The sequence below is a fragment of the Saimiri boliviensis genome, chromosome X (genome assembly GCF_048565385.1).
Source record: "Saimiri boliviensis isolate mSaiBol1 chromosome X, mSaiBol1.pri, whole genome shotgun sequence".
Taxonomy (NCBI): Eukaryota; Metazoa; Chordata; class Mammalia; order Primates; family Cebidae; genus Saimiri; species Saimiri boliviensis.
In genome coordinates this window covers 52787182-52805783 of record NC_133470.1, presented here as the reverse complement: position 1 = coordinate 52805783, position 18602 = coordinate 52787182, and the positions used below count along the sequence as shown (strand labels likewise).

General features: G+C 47.8%; 2 pseudogenes; one reads left to right on the top strand and one right to left on the bottom strand.

Annotated features, from left to right (window-relative positions):
* Window positions 1-5213, bottom strand: part of LOC101046166 (ribosome biogenesis protein BMS1 homolog) — a 70838-nt pseudogene extending 65625 nt beyond the window's left edge.
* A 12370-nt stretch (window positions 5214-17583) lies between these two features.
* Window positions 17584-18584, top strand: LOC101039444 (dehydrodolichyl diphosphate synthase complex subunit NUS1-like; annotated as a pseudogene).
* Window positions 18585-18602: the final 18 nt, after the last annotated feature.

Sequence of the window (18602 nt, the reverse complement as noted above, 5' to 3'; positions counted from 1 at the left end):
TGATGAAGACCATGTTTCCTTTAACAATTATAAAACTTTCTTCCCTTCATCACAGGATAAATAACCCACCACAGTGCTGTAAGTCTCCATCAGCACCCAGGTGCCCCTGCTGGCTTACCAGATCTGCTACTTTAGCCAGATCAATCATCATGTTAATGTCACATCCACATTCGATAATGGTGAGTCTGCGCTTTTTACCTATAAGTGAAAAGATTAAAAGTTTACTTTAAAAAGACTCTGAAAAAACTCTAAGCATCAACTGTAATTTTCATGTTTTAATTGTATCCACTAAAACACCATATATGTTTACAGGAGTATACTAGAAGTTCATTTTTATAGGCAAAAACTGGTAACAAAATAAATTTCATCGTTTTTCTTGCTGTGTTCTAAACCGAAATAATATCAGAAGTCTTCCCGGATGAATAAAAGTGCTCACATAGAGAAAATCCTAACTGGACAGGCTCCATGATAGCTATGATCCTGCTGTTCAGCTGCAGGCCAATGTCTTCGCCTCTATCAAAACTTCCCGTATTCCCACTATAGCTAAAAACATCCTCAAACATAATGCAACAGAATATTCATAACAATAATTCTTTTTTTTTTTTTTTTTTTTTGAGACGGAGTTTCGCTCTTGTTACCCAGGCTGGAGTGCAATGGCGCGATCTCGGCTCACCGCAACCTCCGCCTCCCGGGTTCAGGCAATTCTCCTGCCTCAGCCTCCTGAGTAGCTGGGATTACAGGCACGTGCCACCATGCCCAGCTAATTTTTTGTATTTTTAGTAGAGACGGGGTTTCACCATGTTGACCAGGATGGTCTCGATCTCTCGACCTCGTGATCCACCCGCCTCAGCCTCCCAAAGTGCTGGGATTACAGGCTTGAGCCACCACGCCCGGCAACAATAATTATTTCTAAATTAAGGTAAAAGGAAAATGGTCAAGAAAATATGGGTTGGGCACAGTGGCTCACGCCTTTAGTCCCAAAACCTTGGGAGGCCAATGTAGGCAGATCTCTTGAGCTCAGGAGTTTCGAGACCAGCCTGGGTCACATGGGGAAACCCCATCTCTACAGGAAAGGAAAAAAAGGAAAAATTAGCGAGGCATGGTGACATACACTACTCAGAAGGCTAAGGTGGGGGATTGCTTGAGCCTAGGCGGTTGAGGCTGCAGTGGGCTGTAATCACACCACTGCACTCCACCCTTTGCCACAGAGTAAGACTCTGTCTCAAAAAAAGAAAAAGAAAATATGGATGCTCCAAACATAAAGAAAAACCTCAATTCAACTAAAATACTGCAATAACAAAAGATTTCAGACTCTACATTGCCATTCTACTACTGGAAGCTTGTTTCATTTTCCCTCAAACTTGGAAAGTTCACCATCTCCCAAAGCAGACAAATTATCATAGGAAAAAGAGAAAACTCACTTCCACAAGTATGTGGCTTCATAAGGGCAAGCATGTGCGCCTGGCACATAGGAAGTGTGTGCTATCTGTTAAATGATGTGTTCACGAGGTGACCAGGCCTCCTAGGCCCTTCCAGGGAACATACCTGGCAAAGCCATAGGGCAGTCACGATAAGCCATGTATCACATCCTTATCTCTGAGAACTTACCCTTTTCTCAAGCTATAGCCAACTTAGTAAAAGCATAAGAGAGGTTAACCTAATATGACAATCTTTAATATGTTCCACTCAAGAAAACAACAAACACATGCATGTTCCTTAGATGACAACAGCCATGCCAACTGTGTCTGTGGCAGCATCTCCTTCCTGACACGATTGTCACCGGGCCTCTGATCTCCGTCAACTTCTGCCAGGTGAAGTTCCGAATGAGGCATTGTATCAAAGTGCTTTCCAACTTTTGGAGGCCCCATCACTACCACCACTATTGGTGGGGGCTCTAGTGGAGTTCAATCAACCACTGGAATATGATGCTTTTTTGTCTTCAAATCCTGAGTTCTATTCATGAAAACCAAAAATAGTAAACTCATTTTCAAAACAGAGTAAAAGGTATCAATCTTGTAAGTAGGCTTTTTTTAGTATACTTAAAGAGAGTACTTTAGTATTTTAGAGAGTACAACAGACAATATATAAATATATTAACTTGTTAATTATTGGCTTGTTAATTTCTGGCCCCTATCCAAATAATTGCTAATCGATAACATGTAACAAGATGACTTCAATCGTATACAGAGTTGAAAATTAAACACCCCTTATATCTGACTGGGTTTTATGAGTGACTTTAATAGTAAAAGGTAACTACCGAGGCAGTGCATCATAACAGATAAGAGCAGAAGCTCTAGAGTTAAATTTGGCTCTCCTATTTACTGGTTATATAATTGGAGGTAACTTGTTTTCTTGACCTCAGTTTTCTTATCCCCAAAATGAGGGCAGCCTTACTCTGGTAAGGCTGCTGGAAACATTTAGTTGAAAAATGTTTAAAGTACATTGCTGGGCATATCACAAGGACTCACTAAACAAAGTTATGTTAGTATTAAATACCATAATTTTTGTAGTTTATATTACAACTATGTAAAACATATCCAAAGGAAAAAAGCACATTTATCACCACAGAAACAGTTTAAAGTTTAGGAACAAACAAATTCTATGAATTCTTTTATCTTGGGCAAGAAACACCAACCAGTGTGCAGATGCTGAAGGCAAGACAGCTTTTATGGGAAAGATTTCTCATGTTTTAGTGAAAGCCACACAGCATGCATCTCCATGTCCTCTGGAGCTGGACTAGACTCGTAAATCCAAATGTCACCTGTGAGAGGCTCCTACTATTTAAAAAGCATCAACGGAAGAACCACCAGACTGTAGCCAAACACACCTGTGAAAGGATAGAGCCATCGCGCAGCAGACTGAACTGCAAAAGCTTTGGGATTTCTCTTCTGGGCATCTTCTTCGTCTCCTAGTTGGAGATCCTGCAGATGCTGCTTCTTTTTGTTTTCGGCTTTGGGCCCACTGTTTTTCTTTCTGTGTTTCTTCTGTTCCTTAGCCTCCATAGTGGCTATTTACCAATAACAAGTAACTCTAACCTACAAGGAAGAAGGTTGGGGTAAGGATGTGGGAGAAGCATTTTACAATCCAGGCAATACCCAGGGAAAAAACAGTAAATTTCATTTATTTCTTTATGAAGAGATAATGTATTTGTTCACTGAACAAGGGTGGAAACCGCTTAATCATCCCCAATTTCATTTCTCTTATGCTATAGATTAGATGAGTTACCTCTGCTAAGGTTACATTTTATGGTTACTTTTTAATCATCTTAAGTGTCAATATCAAAAGTATTTATTTCTGCAAGGATGGAAATATTCTATATCTGTACTTTACAGCCATTTAGCCATTCGCCACATGTGGTTACTTAAAATGTACTTAGGGAAACTGAAAAAATGAAATTTTAATTGATTCCACTCTATAAATGGTCACATGGGGCTACCATACTGAACAGCTCAGACTTAGATCAATGGGACTAATGAATTGATTTCCTAACTTAAACTAAAACTTAAATTTCAAAAAAAAAGTAAAAACTTTTTTTTTTTTTTGAGGCAGAGTTTTACTCTTGTCGCCTAGGCTGGAGTGCAGTGGCAAAATCTTGGCTCACTGCAACCTCCGTTTCCCAGGTTCAAAGCGATTCTCCCTCAGCCTCAGCCTCTCAAGTAGCTGGGATTACAGGCATGCACCACCACACCCCGCTAATTTTGTATTTTTAGTAGAGACGAGGTTTCACCATGTTGGCCAGGCTGGTTTTGAACTCCTGACCTCAGGTGATCCACCCGTCACGGCCTCCTAAAGTCCTGAGATTACAGGTGTGAGCCACTGTGCCAGACCTAAAAACGTTTTTATGAACCTCCAATATGATTGCAGTATTACTTTTAGTACCTGTTGACTCTGTAAAACTTCTAAACTACAACTCATCTACAGACATTTGAAAAACAGCAGTTATTTGTATGTGTGAGAAATGACTGGTTCTAGATGATGACTAGAGACTCCATGGACTTACAGAGACCCTTCCAGTGATTTCTGAGCTACCTGGCAATCTGTGGCCACTAAGTTGGTAATCACTGAATTAGTGAGCTTTTAGGAAATCGGGGTACTTTAAATCTGACAGCTTGTTTTTAAAAAGGTGGGGCAGGGTGCCATTTCATTCAATTAAGGTACTGTATTAATTCCGTTTAATAAATATTTGTGTCTGTCTATGATGTGTTAGGCACTGTGCCAGTAAATGGGTACAACTATGATATGATTTGCAGAGGGAAATCCAAACTAGTATCTTCCATGCCATGCAATGAGGGATACATTGGAAGACTGCACTGAAGCATGGAGGTGAGTCAGAGGCTTCCCACAGGCACAAACACCAGTGTGGAAAAAGAAAGTTTTTTTTTTTTTTTTTTTTTAGACAAGAGTTGCGCTCTGTCACCAGGCTGGAGTGTGGTGGCGCCATCTCAGCTAACTGCAACCTATGCCTCCCGGGTTCAAGAGATTTTCCTGCCTCTGCCTCCGGAGTAGCTGGGGCTACAGGTACAGGTACGCCCCACGACGCCCAGCTAATTTTTTTTCCATTTTTAGTGGAGACGGGTTTCACCAAGTTGGCCAGGATGGTCTCGATCTGTTGACCTCGTGATCCGCACACCCCGGCCTTTCACTGGTATTACTGGCCTGAGCCACCCCGCCGGGCCCATTAAGTCTTTATATATCAACAGAAATTCAAGGAACGCTGGTCGGAAGTTAGGAGAGCTGGGCACTAGGAGCGCTTTGAAACTGAACAGCTGTGTGATTTCAGAGATTATGTTTCTTCTCTACCATATTTTAGTTCCGAACTTGTAATGTTTTTCTCTCCATGCCTTTCTTCTTGGTGGGAAAAGCACAATTTGGGGTCAACAGATCCGGCTCAGATCTAAGTCGCCTGCCAGGACCTCATCTCCGGGAAACAATGTCTCTCCACTACCTGCCCTCCCCGTCACTTCAATCTTCCAATGACCCCGGCACACCTCCCATAGATGGGAAATATGCCGATTCTCCGGAGCAAAGATGACCCGGAGGACCGGGGAACGACCTTCCCACTCGCACGACTGGCAAGCCTCCCAGTGCCCTAGACCCAGGGACCTTACCGCCACCTACCACTGCCAGGCACTGAATCGGATCACAATCGCAACTCCTCAAGTCCGCAGGTAAGCCGCCGGAAACGGAAATTCACCATCGCTCTGACTCACCGGAGGGAAACAAGAAGGCACAAAAAAGAAAGCGGCCGGGGGACGACTTTCAGTGGCGAGCCGGAAGAACGAGTTGTGAACGGCTGAGTGTACGCGCAGGCGCTGTCCACGCAGTGCGGTCCGAAGAATCCGCGTCGCTTCCGATTCCGCCTCTCTCGCCCTCGGGAACCGCGGCCTCAACTCCCGCGGTGGGACTCCCCAGTAGCGTGCACCGCGCTCGCCGGAGTCCTCCCGGAAGGCCAGGGCAGCTGTGCGACCTGGCGTCGGTAACTTGCTGTGTTACAAAAGCCTGAAGGAGACACATTTGGTCCTGGCCGTCCCGGGGTCACCGTGCCGGGAAGGAATGGACTATCGCTCAATTGGGAGTCCACTTCCTCCTCTATAAAGATAACAGATGAGGGACATCTCGCGTTCCGGGGTGCCCTAAAGCTCTCTTTTGGCCGGGTGCGGTGGCTCACGCCTGTAATCTCAGCACTTTGGGAGACCGAGGCGGGAGGATAGCTTGAGCCTAGGAGTTCAAAACCAGCCTGGGCAACATAGGGAGACCCCTTCTCGCGGTTGAGGGGCGGGGGGAGGGGGAAATTAGCCGGTGTCGTGGCTGGCGCCTGTAGTCCCAGCTACTCTGGAGGCTGAGGCGGAGGTTGCAAGGGAGCTGAGATTGAGCCACTGCACTCCAGCTTGGGCCAGGGAGCGAGACACTATTTCAAAGAAAAATAAATAAAATGAGGCCTTCTTTTGCCAGGACCAGCAGACTCTGAGGACAGGGACAAACTGACCCAGCCGAAACTGCCCTAGCCGGGCTCCTGGGAAGGGGGCTTCCCCTGAAGGAACGTAGCATGTGGCCGTTTTCTTCCTGCACAGCTTTGCCTTCCCAGGTCTCTGCCCATTCCCACCTGAGGAAATGCCTTGCAGTCCGTCTGACCTCCAGCCCAGCTACTTGGAATGCCTACAAGGCATACATTGTCAGAGGATGCATCTTCCTCTAATCTTGGTGGGTTTGTTTTTAATATAATCCCACTGGTGTACTCAAGGCTCAATTCTACACCAAAAAACCAGGCCACTCCTGTCACCGAGACCCCTAGGCTTCAGGTCCTCTTACAGGGACCTTGTTCTCAAAACCCCCAGGTATTCACTCTGCATACACTATATACTGGGTGTTGGACTAGGGAGGCTACCCGCATGGTGCAAACTTCCCTTATCCGTCAAGAGCTTAGGATGTTGTAACTTCTTCACACTAGGCCTCCTACTTCTTGGAGATTTCAGTATCCGGGAAGATAATCTTTCTAACATCCTTTTGGTCTCACAAAGCCCACTCTTGTCCTCTGCCCTACCTCAGCTTCCCCCTTCCTCCATGATCAGACCTTAGACCTTGTCAGGTCCAAAGACTGCAACCCCCACAGTATCCCACCCTGACCACCACCTCCTAGCTATTCAGGTTACTCCGTACATTTGCCCTGAGCCCTGAGGCAAAACTACTGCAACCTTACCAGCACCTCCAATTCACATCTTACTGCTAGTTCACTGTTTATTCCTTCCTTAATTACTTTTCCCTCTCTAGTGATCCAGCTTAAACTCCCATGGCCAATCATTCTCATTAGTCCATTGAACACCTCAATTCACCCACCTCCCTGTCACCGCCTATCTGCTTGGTAAGATGGAAGCCCCGGATAAACCCAGCTCTCCGTCTATTCCATGCCACAACCATACAACTAAACATGGCTGGAGGAAAACAGGACCATGCCAGATTAATCCTGGTCTATTCAATCTTCCATTTTTCCAAATGAGTATTTCACACTTCCTCCTCTCTGTTCAATCCTTCCCACTGCCTCCCCCTTTCTTGCCTTCTGCTTTGCTAAGAGAATAGAAGTGGTAAAAGACTTACACAGACTCCCACCTCCACCTCCACCTCCACCTCCACCCATCTGCCTCCTATTGCCTGCCTGTGACTGGATGAGCCAAAGAATCCTGCACTGGACTGCTGAATTCCATCATCTCTTACTGCTCCAGGGTGTCACTCCAGCCATTCTATCCTCTCTCCACCATCATTATTATTTCCCTTTCTACTGGTCTCTTCTCATCATCACACAACATGCGGCTATTTCTCTCATCTTCAAAACAAACAAATTAGTCTTTTTTTTTTTTTTCTGTTAGACCTAATTGGATTATTGTATTGTTCAAGACCTCTGTTTCCTTGCTTATCTTCTGATTGTTCTAACCATTATGGAGAGTGGCATATTAAAGTACCCAACTATTATTGTAGAATTGTCTCTCTCTCCCTTCAATCTGTCAATTTTTGCTTTATGTGTTTTGATAATTTGTTATTAGGCACATACATGTTTCTAATTGTTATATATTCTTGCTGTATTGCAACTTTTATTAATATATAATGTCCATATTGTCTCTTGTACCCTTTTTTGACATAAAGTTTGACTTAAGACTTTATTTGACTTCAATTCTATTTTAGCTACCCTGTTCTCTTTTGGTTACTATTTGCATGGAATATCTTTTTCTATCATTTAACTTTCGACCTATTTGTGGCTTTGGATCTAAGTGGATCTCTTATAGACAGCACATAGTTGGATCCTGTGTTTTCTTTCTTTCTTTTTTTTTTTTAGAGATAAGAGAGAAAGGGGAGGAAAGGTGGGGCAGAAGGAAAGGAGATTAGATTTTTTATATATATATAATAAGAAAAAGAATAAAGAAGAAAGAGGAAGAGGGAGAGAGGATGGGGATATTGCTTTATTGCCCAGGCGAGAATGCAGTCTAAATGTGGGTATGCCTCTAATTGTCCTTAATAATGGAGACATGAAAGAAAATGAGGGAAGAGAATAACAAACAAGGAGCCAACCAACATTTTGTTTAAACTTCTAAGTTGCTATGATGTGGTACTGATAAGAGTGTATATTTTGTGTATTTAAAGTGGAGAGTTCTATAAATGTTAATTAACGTTTACTTGTTCCAGATCTGAGTTCAAGTCCTGGATATCGTTAATTTTCTGTCTCATTGATCTGTCTAATATTAATGTTGAAGTCTCCCGCTATTATTATGTGGGAGTCTAAGTCTCTTTATTAGTCTTGTATGTCTGGGTATTCCTGTATTGGGTGCATATATATTTAGGATCTTTAGCTCTTCTTCTTGTTGCATTGATCCTTTTATCATTATATAATGTCCTTCTTTGCTTCTTTTGATCTTTGTTGCTTTAAATACTATTTTATCAGAGGCAAAAATTGTAACTTCTGCTTTTTATTTATATATTTTAGCTCTCTGTTTGGTTGGTAAATCTTTCTCCATCCCTTGTTTTGAGTCTTTGCGTATCCTTGAATATGAGATGGGTCTGGATGCAGTATACTGATGGGTTTTAGTTTTTTATTCAAATTGCCTGTCTGTCTTTGGATTGGGGGATTTAGTCAATTTAAATTTAGAATTAATAATGATATATGTGAGTTTAATACTGCCATTTAATATTAGCTGGCTATTTTGCCCATTAGTTGATCTAAATTCTTCATTATATTGATGCTCTTTTTGGTATTTTTTAGAAAGGCTGATACTGTTTGTTCCTTTCTGTGTGTAGTGGTTCTTTCAGAAGCTCTTGTAAAGCAGGCCTGGTGGTGATGAAATCTGAGTGCTTGCTTGTTCACAAAAAACTTTATTTTTCCTTCACTTATGAAGCTTAGTTTGGCTGGATGTGAAATTCTTGGTTGAAAGTTCTTTTCTTTAAGGATGTTGAATATTGGTCCCCACTCTCTTCTGGCTTGCAGGGTTTCTGCTGAGAGATCTGCTGTAAGTCTAATGGGCTTCCCTTTGTGGGTAACCTGACCTTTCTCTCTGGCTGCCCTTAGTATTTTCTCCTTCATTTCAACCCTGGTGAATCTGACGATTATGTGCCTTGGAGTTGCTCTTCTTGAGGAATATCTTTGTGGTGTTCTCTGTATTACCTGGAGTTGAATATTATCCTGCCTTACTAGGTTGGGAAAATTTTCCTGAATAATATCCTGAAGCATATTTTCCAGCTTGGATTCATTGTCTTTGTCACATTCAGGTACACCTATCAAGCGTAGATTAGGTCTTTTCACATAGTCCCATATTTCTTGGAGACTTTGCTCGTTCCTTTTTATCCTTTTTTCTCTAATCTTGTCTTCTTGTTTTATTTCATTGAGTTGGTCTTCGACCTCTGATATCCTTTCTTCTGCTTGATCAATTCGGCTGTTAAAACATGTGCATACTTCATGTAGTTCTTGTATTGTGTTTTTCAGCTCCATCAATTCACTTATATTCCTGTCTAAATTGTGTATTCTTGTTAACATTTCGTCAAACCTTTTTTCAAAGCGCTTAGTTTCTTTAGATTGGGTTTGAACAAGTTCTTTTAATTCACAGAAGTTTCTTATTTTCCACATTTTGAAGCCTGCTTCTGTAATTGGAACACACTCGTTCTCCATCAGGCCTTGTTTCGTTGCTGATAAGGAACTGTGATCCCTTGCTGAGGGAGAGGCGTTCTGATCTTGGGTATTCTCAGCCTTTTTTGGCTGTTTTCTTCCCTTCGTTGTAGATTTATCCATCTGTGGTCTTTATAATTACCATCTTTGTAATTGGGTTTCCGAGTGGACGTCCAACTTATTGATTCTCAGTGCCGAAATCTGAGCAACCCACTGCGCCGACTAAGTAAGCGGCGTTAAGATTGATGGTGCTTTTCTGACTCTGCACCAAGAACCGACGCTCCAAGGCGCCGGCAAAACCGCCTCGCCGGTCACAAGAGTCGCGCTGGCGACCCGTGGGGCTCCTCCGCTGGGAATCTCCTGGTGCGTGAACAACAAGAATTCATGTGAAGGTGTGGCGTCCTCTCGTTCTTTGTGCTTTCACTGGGAGCTACAATCCTGAGCCGCTAGTGATCAGCCATCTTGGATCAATAAATTAGTCTTGACCTATCTCCTATACCAGGACCTGCACCTTTTCTCCACTCCCCTTTGTGGCAAAACTTCACAAAAGAATGGTCAATACATACTCTAGCTCCACTGCTCCTGTTCTCTCTTTGATTCACTTGTCTCACAGGACTCCACCTGCAGCCCTGGATGTTCTTTCTCAGCTGCCTTTGCTGGTTCCCCTGCTCTTGCCTGACCTATTTAAACTAAAGTGAGGCCATAGGTTCAGCCTTCAGTTTTCCTTTTCTTCTGTGTCTATACTTAGTCCCTGAATGACCTCATTCTTTCTCAGTTTTACATGCCATCTGTATCAGTTATTGATATGCTATGGGTCTGTCCCCACCCAAATTTTGTGTCGAATTGTAATCCCCAGTGTTGGAGGTGGGGCCTGGTAGGAGGTGATTGGATCATGGGATCAGAGTCTTCATGAATGGTTTAGCACTAGTCCTCTAGTGCTGTCATCATGATAGAGTTCTCAGAAGATCTGGTTGTTTAAAAGTGTGTAGCACCTCCCCGCGCTCTCTCTTCCTCCTGCTTCAGCCATGTAAGACATGGGGGTCAATGAGCTGCAGTTTCTTCTGCCTCCAATCTAGAAAGCCTGGATCAAGGTGTCCTGGAAAGATTTTAAGTTCGAAGAGACTATCCCCTCCAGGAACTCAAGGATAATTTTGTGTGTTGTTTAAAGAGTAAGAAGCTGCTGGGTGTGGCAGTTCACACCTGTAATTGCTGTGCTTTGGGAGCTAGAGGCCGGAGGATCACTTGAGGGCAAGAGTTAGAGACCAGTCTGGGCAACACAGTTAGACAAAAAAAAGCATGAAGACCCCTCGTTTTATCCCTACTTGAGAGATGTGACTAGAAGGCAGAAAGCTAGCTGTCGAGGGGAAGTCTTGCTCTTCATCAGGCAGAGGCAGGGGCTGCTTCCTGGGGCAGAGGTGTGGATGGTATTTCTGGCTCTGTAGTTCCTGATGAAGACATAGGGGGGCACCCAGGCTAACCTCTGGCAAAACTAGGAGCTGAACTCAGGAGTCCCTGATGCCAGTCTCTGGTGTGGTCCCCCTCTCCTCCCCCATGTGTTTCACCCCTTAGATCCCTCCCCACCAGCTCTAGCTGGCTGGTAGAGGATGTCTTGCTTCTCAGAAACTGGGATTTGTAAGTATTTATAGGAATGTGGAACAAATCAGTGGCTGACAGGCCTAGGGAGTGGCAGGTCCCTTCCTACAGGTCAGCAGCTTCACTCCCCTTTCATGCACCCCCTCCTGATTTGAGGGAGCCCAGGATGGCAGAGGGAGTAGTCAAGCAAGGTATGGGGTGGCAGCCTCCACAGGAGCTCAAAGGGTGCACTTGTCCATCTGCCCCGGGCTCAGCTTCCATGCTGGGAGTCACTCACATCCCTCCACCCTCACCACAGCTCATCTGTGTGCCCACACAGCCAAGGCCACACTGACTCCAAACACACACTCTTTCAACTCTCAGCACTTCACTGTCACTCACTTGTGTGCACACATGCTTTCTAAATTCCACAGCCATGTGGATGCTCACAGGCTCACACACAGGCTCACACTCACAGACCCACTGGGGGCCCAGATCCCGGTCATTCCCCACAGGTTTTTGTTGTTGTTGTTTTTTGAGACAGAGTCTTACTGTGTTGCCAGGTTGGAGTGCAGTGGCACAATCTCTGCTTACTGCAGCCGCCACCTCCCAGGTTCAAGCGATTCTCCTGCCTCAGTCTCCCAAGTAGCTGGGTTTACAGGCATGTGCCACCACAAGTAGCTAATGTTTGTATTTTTAGTAGAGACAGGTTTTCACCATGATGGCCAGGATGGTCTCAATCTCTTGACCTCATGATCCGCCCTCCTCGGCCTCCCAAAGTGCTGGGATTACAGGTGTGAGCCATCGCACCCAGCCTCCCCACAGATCTTAATAAAGGTTTTGGGAGGAAAACTTGTTTTCTAAGATGGGTTGGGAGTGTGTGGGGGTGGGGAGCGGTAGAGTGTGAATGTGAGAGTGCGTATATGTGTGTTAGTGTGTGTGAATGTATGTGTAAGGAGCAGGAGTGACTAGGTCCTGAGTTTAGGGAGTGGGAAAGAGAGATGGAGACAGGCGTGGACCAAGAGCCTCTCAGCACTGACATCCTGGAAGGGAAGCCAGGCTAAGATAAGGGCAAGGCAAAGAAATAGACAACGACAAGGATCAAGCCAGAGCCAGGGAGGGACTGGGGACAGAGCCCACCACCATAAGAAGCTGTGACATTGCTGCTCCAGTGGCCTGTGACAGCTGCACCATCTCCAGTTGGAGCCTGCCACCTCTGGATCTTGTCACTGTGACTTTGCTTTGCTACTTGGGCAGACAGGAGTGGTGATAGGCAGGGAAGATGGTGCCCAGGGCAGCTGGCCATGCCACTCCAGCCTGGCTGCCAACGTACCCGTCACTGCCCATCTCATCACCTGGGGTGCTCAGATGAAACTAGCGATCAGCCTGGCTGCCCTTTCCTCCTAATGTCACAGTGGAGGCTAGGGGAGCAACCTGCCTTCTTCCCCAAAACGTGGGCAGGGTTAACCAGACTTTGCCTGGATCCCTGAAGCCTGTAGCTGAGCTTGGGGAGAACTGGCCAAGTCTCTGCTCCCAGGCACCCAGAAACTATTAGAGAGAGACAGGAACCAGCATATGAGACAGGCTTGAGGAGAAAGTTTGAGAAGACACATTTTTGGCATAAACTGGGGGCCCCTCTCTGTGCTCACTGAGCCAGTGGCCTGCACGGTGCTGAGCCTGCCCCTGGCTGTGCCTGCCTGGGACAGCGCCTGAGCAGTGGCTGATCCCACCTGGACGCCCTAGGCCGGCTCCCACCCCACGCCCACCGTCCTCAGTGGGGAGAAGTTCGTGCTGCTCCTTGTCAATCTTGGGGACTGCTGCAGCCAGGCTCGGATTCCTAGGACAGCCTTAAGGGGCAGCCTCGGGCTCCTGCACATCTGGATCCCAACTGCCCCTTTTCCATGCTGCCTCCATTCAGCGAAAGGCCCGTGTTGGAATGCCCTCATCCATTCCAGTAAATAGTGGTTTTTCTCCTTCTTGCTCTGCCCAGAGCTTCATCAAGTGGGCAGATGTGAGTCTCTCACAAAAGCTGGAGGCCTGGCCAGATGCAGTGGCTCACGCCTGTCATCCCAGCACTTTGGGAGGCCAAGGCAGGTGGATCGCTTGAGGTCTGGAGTAGGTGAAATCCTGTCTCTACTAAAACAAAGTAGCTAGGTATGGTTGTGTGCCTGTAATCCCAGCTACTCGTGAGGCAGAAGCATGGTAATCACTTGAACCTGAGAGGCAGAGGCTGCAGTGAGCTAAGATCACGCCATTGCACTCCAGCCTGGGCAACAAAGTGAGTCTCTGTCTAATAATAATAATGTTGAAAGCCTGAGCTGGCTTAAGCACAGGCAAATAAAATGCAATGGCAGGAAGTGGGCACCCAGAGACAGCCTGTCCAGCTTGGGAAACTTCGGGATGGGATCTGAGACCAGGCTGGGCCCATAGCAGCTCAGCTGGAGACTGAGGACTCTCACTGGGTTACCATCCAGGCAGACCCTCCTGGACAAAAGCCATCCCTATGCCCACCTGCCAGTGAGGTGGCCTGGGCCACCTGACACATGGCCCTTGACAGTCTATACAGCACCTGGACCTCCACTGTGAGGTGGCCCAGGCAGGCTGGAACACCCATTTTACAGACGAGAAACCTGAGATTCAGACGGAAAAGGCAGCTCTCCTTTGCACACATAGGCAAGAAGTGGCAGGATGAGCCCAAAAGCCAGGGCTGAAGACCCTGGCCCAGCACTTTCCCTGTAGGACACTGTGAAGCCTCTCACCCCGGCTCAGGTCAGCTTCCGAGGGATTGGGCGCAGAATGCCAGTTACATAGAAGCCCAGAGCTGGAGTGCCGGGACTGATTTTTTTGAGTGCCTGTGCCAGATCTGGTACCCAGGGCTTCATCCATTTGGTCTCTATAAAACCTCTCTCCAGCCTTAGGGCTGGGTGCAGTGGCTTATGCCTGTAATCCCAGCACTTTGGGAGGCTTAGATGGGCGGATCCCTTGAGATCAGGGGTTCAAGAAAAGCCTGGCCAACACAGTAAAACCCTGTCACTACTAAAAAATACAAAAATTAGCCAGCCATGGTGGCAGACACCTGTAGTCCCACTACTCAGGAGGCTGAGGCAGTATTACTTGAAACTGGGAGGCAGAGGTTGCAGTGAGCTGAGATTGCACCACTTTGCTCAAGCCTGGGTGACAGAGTGAGATGGAGTTTTGATGTTGTTGCCCAGGCTGGAGTGCAGTGGTGCAATCTCGACTCACTACAACCTCGGCCTCCTGGGTTCAAGTCATACTCCTGCCTCAGCCTCCCTAGTAGCTGTGATTACAGGCATGTGTCACCATGACCAGCTAATGTACTTTTAGTAGAGGTGGGGGTTTTACCATGTTGGTCAGGCTGGTCTCCAACTCCTGACCTCAGGTTATCCACCTGCCTCGGCCTCCCAAAGTGCTGGGATTACAGGTGTGAGTCACCACGCTGGGCAAAAGAAGACCTCTCTTTAGTCTTGTGTGGCTGTGCTATTTTGTAGGGGAATGGGTGCTAATATTCTCTTTCTGCACATGAGGAAACAGACTCAGAGAAGCTAACATACTTGTCCAAAGGCTGCAACCACCCACAGCTGTCTGTTCTCGAAGTCTATTATGTTTCCACTCTGAAGATGTGGTCACACTGCCCTGTCACTGAGCAGATACAAACCACCAGTGGGTGCCCCTTGTACCAGGCTCATGGTAAGCACTCACAATTGACGTGGGCTCACACTCAGCCTCTGTCCTTGAGAGGCTGAGCAGTGGATGCATCCAGAAACAGCCTAAGGTGTGGGCTAGGCAGAGTTCCGAGGGGGCCTGGAGGAGAGAGAAGCTCTGGTTGCTGGGGGTGTGGGAGCTATCCAGGACACCAATGAGCTGGGTCCACCAGAGCAGGAGGAACTCTGAAAGGCAGTACACAGCCCACCTTGGTCACAGTCATTGGGAGGCCAAGCTCCATGAGTGATCAGGAGGCAGGGCCTGAACTGAGAGAGGCTCTTGGGGTCAGGTGGCAAGACCGGGGACCTCCAGCCAGAGCGGAGTAGTAATTTCAAAGGCATGTGGAACCTCCCTCAAGGCTTGGGCCCCCACATGGGCGCCACGGTTTTGCCTTTCTTTTGCGGAATGGACGGAAGGCCCGCGCTGCTATCTACAGAGGCGATGACAAGGCCACTGCTGGGCATGGTGAGAGGCCAGTATGTGCTCTGTCTTGGACTCCTACCCCGCGAGTCCGTGGAAAACCAGAGTCTGCCACCTTCTGGTCTTCGTGGGTGGAACCAAGGTTGCATGCCAAGAGGACAATGGGCAGTGGTTTCTTTGGCCATCTGAGTTCCATTCCCTCTGGGTCAGTTTTCGCTCTTAGGATCTGCCCTGTGAGCGCACAGAAAAGTATGGACTCCAGCAAGCTGCAGGTGAAGCTGCCCTGGCAGATTCCAGCTGAGAGGGGCCAACTGCTCCCCCTGGCCAGTCCCTTCCACCAGAGTGCTGGTGGCCATTAGGTGACAAAGCCCAGACACAAGCTGAGCTGGGAGCAAAGTTCCTTTAGCTCTGGCACCCAGCTGGGCCCAGCATGTTGGGGGCCTGGGATCTGGATGAGAAGGGGTGCCTGCCTGATGTCACCAGTCAGCTTTGCGAAAGCTGACTGACTAGAACACACAAGCTGTGTTTCCTGGTAATGGGGCAGGAGGGGGCTGGGCTGTCCCTGCCCCTCCACATGCTCATCCAGACTCTGGGTCGCAGTCAGGCCTGGGTCTGTTCTCCAGGGTGGATGCTCTGCCTGTATGCCCATTCAGTTTCACTCCTACCCAGCCCCATCTGGGACCCTCTCTGGGCTCAGTCGTTTGTCACTGGAGCAGAGTGCCGGCCAGACCCAGGAGGCCTAGGGGCCTGCAATTTGCATCCTCAGCACTGGGTCATCAAAGGCTCCACAAAGCCTCCACAAAGCCTCCAGCAGCTTTCCAGTTTCCGAGAGGTGAGATCATACACCTGAAAGCAGGCCTGCCCGGCCCTGCACCTTGATTGGACTTCTTGTTCTCCTAGATCCCAGCTGTCAGCGCCAGGCTTGTCAGCAGGAGGTGACTCTGTTTGTCATTCCTGCCTGGCCAGAGGCCCTGCCAGAGCCTAGGCAAGGGTGGAAGGCATCTCAGCTGAACAATCCCTCCAGCTGGGAGGACCTGATGTCTCTGCACCCCTCATCCCCGACAGTGGGGCATGGGGAGGAGATGCCATATCTTAGGGTCTTCCACCATGAAATCCTAGAAGTTTCTGGTGCTCAGACACAGTACAAGCTGCAGGGCTCCTGTATTCAGCAGCTTGGCTCTAATGCCTACCCTGGGGGCCCAGAGATAAATAAGCCCAACGACTACCCACGAGGTGCACCCATCACAGGGAGCAGAAGAATGAGTGGTTGGGTCTCAACAGTATGACCTGGCCAGTGGGATCTTAGAGGCAAGTCCTGTATACAGAACTTCAGAGCATCAGAAGGGAGGGAATGGAGGCCTTGAGGTGGGAGGCTGCAGGAGGAAGGACTGTGAAGCTGAGCACTAGTGAAGGAAGATGGGCAGGGAACAAAGGTGGGGACAGCTCAGGTAGGCTCTACAGTGGGAACAGTGAAACCTGGAGCTCTGGCCAGGATAGGACAGTGGGAGCGGGGAGGCTGGAAGGGGCTAGGGAGCATGGATGCTGTGTTGGCCTTAGGAAATGTCCTTGTCCTACTAGGACCCCCTCCATTTCTAGTTTCTTTTTTTTCTAGTTTCTTTCTTCAAAGTCCTCTGTTCGTCCCCATAATCAGTCTCCCTTTGAATGCTTTCTAGCCATTCCTCCTGTGTTTGCACACTGTTGGGTTATTCTTATACTTCTGAAAACTTTCAGAGTTACAAATAAATAGACAGGGCACTGTGGTTCATGCCTGTAATCCAGAACTTTGGGAAGCCGAGGTGGGAGGATTACTTGAGGCCAGGAGTTTGAGACCAACCTGGACAACATAGCAAGACCCTATGTCTGCAAAATAAGACATAAAGATTTAGCTGGGCATGGTGGCAAGCACCTGTAGTCCCAGCTACTCAGGAGGCTGAGGTGGTAGAATCACTTGAGCTTAGGACATGGAGGCTGCAGTGACTTACGACTGCACAATTGGACTGCAGCCAGGGTAACAGAATGAGATCGCGTCGCTATAAACATTAAAAATAAATAAGTAGAAAAGCCCTAAATAAGTGTTCAGATAGGAGGAGGAAGATGGAGGCGCGGGAGAGGTGAAGTGTTGGCAGTGAAAAGGGTTTGGGCGCGGGGGGCGGGGGCCGCAGGGCGATGGCCCACTCCTGCCGCAGGGGTGGATAAAAAGCCGTCACGCCGCTGGAGTGGGCGGGAGGGAGAGAGGGTGCCCGAGCGCCACAAGAGTATGACGGGGCTGTACGAGTTGGTGTGGCGGATGCTGCACGCGCTGCTCTGTCTGCACCGCACACTCACCTCCTGGCTCCGAGTTCGATTCCGCACCTGGAACTGGATCTGGAGGCGCTGCTACCGCGCCGCCTCTGCCGCGGTCCTAGCGCCGCTCGGCTTCACGCTCCGCAAGCCCCTGGCGATTGGCAGGAACCGCCGTTACCACAGGCACCTGCGCCGGGGGTCGTGCCTAGCAGCCGCCCACCACCGGCTGCGCTGGCGCGGACGGCCGTTCCCTGGAGAAGCTGCCTGTGCACATGGGCCTGGTGTTCACCGAGTTGGAGCAGGAGCCAACTTCTCGGATACCGCAAGCCTTGTGGTGTGGTGTGTGGCCCTGGGCATCTCCTACATTAGCGTCTACGACCAAGAGACAAGGTCTTGCTATGTTGCCCAGGCTAGCCTGTAATTCCTGGCCTCAAGTGTTCCTCCTGCCTTGGCCTCCCAAAGTGTGGGATTACAGGTATTTTCAAAAGAAATAATTCCTGATTGATGAATGAAATTGTAAAAAACAGCAAGAACTTCTGGGCCTAGGTTGTTCAAAATATTCACCAGAGTTTGCAAATAGTAATGACAAAGATGATCGAGTTTTAAATTACCATTTGGCAGTGAAGGTGCTGTCCCTGAAAGATGGAAAAGCAGATACCGTGAGAGCTGCTCAGGACTTTTGCCAGTTAGCAGCCCAGAAGCAAGAGACCCACAGATTGGGATGTAGATATGTTAGGCAGTTTACTTAGTTCACATGGTTGTCCTGATCCCGATTTAGTATTGAAGTTTGGTCCTGTGGACAGCACATTATTAGGCTTTCTTCCCTGGCACATCAGATTGACTGAGATTGTCTATTTGCCTTCCCACCTAAACATTAGTTATGAGGACTTTTTCCTCTGCCCTTCGTCAATATGCAGCCTGTGAACAGCGCCTGGGAAAGTAGTGGTCATAGGTTGCATAA